Here is a 1,782-nt window from a genome sequence, read left to right as displayed (position 1 = left end):
GGAGTGAGAGTATACAGATTAAAAAAGAGTTTGGGGCTTCCCTGGTGGCGCAGTGGTTGAGAGTCCGCCTGCCGATGCAGGGGACACGGGCTCGTGCCCCGGTCTGGGAAGATCCCACATGCCGCGGAGCAGCTAGGCCCGTGAGCCATGGCCGCTGAGCCTGCACGTCCGGAGCCTGTGCTCCGCAACGGGAGAGGCCACAACAGTGAGAGGCCCGCGTACCGCAAAAAAAAAAAAAAAAAGAAAGAAAGAAAAAGAAAGAGTTTGGAGGTGGTCCAGTGGTCCCTGGTCAAGGAATCAAGATCCCACGTCTTGCAGTGCAGCCAAAGAATCACGAGACAGCTTGCTTCCTCTACTCTGCTCTTCACATGTGTGAGGATACAACCATGGTCAGCCACCTGCAAACCAGAAGAAGGCTCTTGCCAGCACCCAACCATGGTGCCTTCCTGATTTCAGACTTCCTGCCTCCAGAACTATATGGGAAAGCAGAATCACCAAAAGGAGTGATGACCAGCGATCTCATGAGAAGTCTGGATTTTAGTTCTCATGCCTCAAGACATCCAATTGGGAACTCCACACCAGCTCCTGGGATCATACTTTCATCCACTTAATACCCCTGGTTTGCCTGAACTACTAGAGCCAGTCCTAGCTAACCACGAATGGCTACCCAGAGGAAACACCTGGTGAAAGATTTCAATCCTTACATCAATCCTTACATTTCAACCTTTACCTGCTATATCTGTATCTGATCAAGCCAACTACAGTGATGGAATGCCTCCATACCTTCTGTAAGACTTGTATTGTCCAGCACTTTGAAGACAGCAATGATTGTCCAAGGTGTGGCAACCAGGTTTATGAGACAAACCCGTTAGAAATGTTGAAGCTGGATAACACATTAGAGGAAATTATATTTAAGTTTGTCCCTGGACTACGAGAATAAGAACTTGAGTGGGAGTCTGAATTTTGGAAGAAAAACAAGCCTCAAGAAAATGGACAAGATGATACTTCAAAAGTTGCCAAGCCTAAAGTAGATGAAGGTGATGAAAATCAAGATGATAAAGACTATCACAGAAGCGACCCACAGATTGCTATATGTCTAGATTGTTTATGAAATAATGGACAATCAGGGGACAATGTAGTAAAGGGTTTAATGAAGAAATTCATTTGGTGTTCTACATGTATAACTGTGGGAACTATTAAAGAATTTCTAAGTTTAAAACTAAAACTTCCAAGTTCTTATGAGCTGGATGTGCTGTGCAATGGTGAAATTATGGGGAAGGACCATACTATGGAGTTCATCTACATGACAAGATGGAGACTAAGAGGCAAAAACTTTCGGTGTCTGACTGCTCAGCTTCACAAGTCTGCCCTCAGGATGGCCCTTTGTATCAGTCATACCCCCATACCCCATGGTATTGCAGTATCGACCAACAATTGATTTTGGTTAGACCACGAGGCCTAGATCCCACTGAATGAATCCTGCACTATGTGTTTACTCATCGACAGACTGCACAGTGAATGGTGTGTGGACTGGAGGGATACAACCAGATTTTCAGCATACGAATAAGGCCGTTGTCTGTCTCTAGATTGTTAGTTGCATTTATGTTGTTTCTATTAAGAGCAAACCAAGTGCCATTCTGCTACTGAACCATCTGCATAAGGTATCTGTGCTGTCTCACAGTGTACAAGTCATGGTTGAAATCAGTTAGGCGTGCAGCCACGATTCAGCCTTCTGAATACTTTGCTTGCCTGTTCCAAGACTGTTCTAATGTTTGATTACAC

General features: G+C 45.0%; 1 pseudogene across 1 annotated transcript; it reads left to right on the top strand.

Annotated features, from left to right (window-relative positions):
• Window positions 1-462: 462 nt before the first annotated feature.
• Window positions 463-1,448, top strand: LOC309809623 (polycomb group RING finger protein 5-like; annotated as a pseudogene). Its single transcript has one exon. The product of its transcript is annotated as a polycomb group RING finger protein 5-like (transcript).
• The last annotated feature ends 334 nt before the right edge of the window (window positions 1,449-1,782 follow it).

This window comes from Mesoplodon mirus (genome assembly GCF_964341445.2).
Source record: "Mesoplodon mirus genome assembly, chromosome: 8".
NCBI classification, from domain to species: domain Eukaryota; kingdom Metazoa; phylum Chordata; class Mammalia; order Artiodactyla; family Ziphiidae; genus Mesoplodon; species Mesoplodon mirus.
The sequence above is the reverse complement of the archived record's forward strand: the minus strand, read 5'-3'. Positions and strand labels throughout refer to the sequence as shown.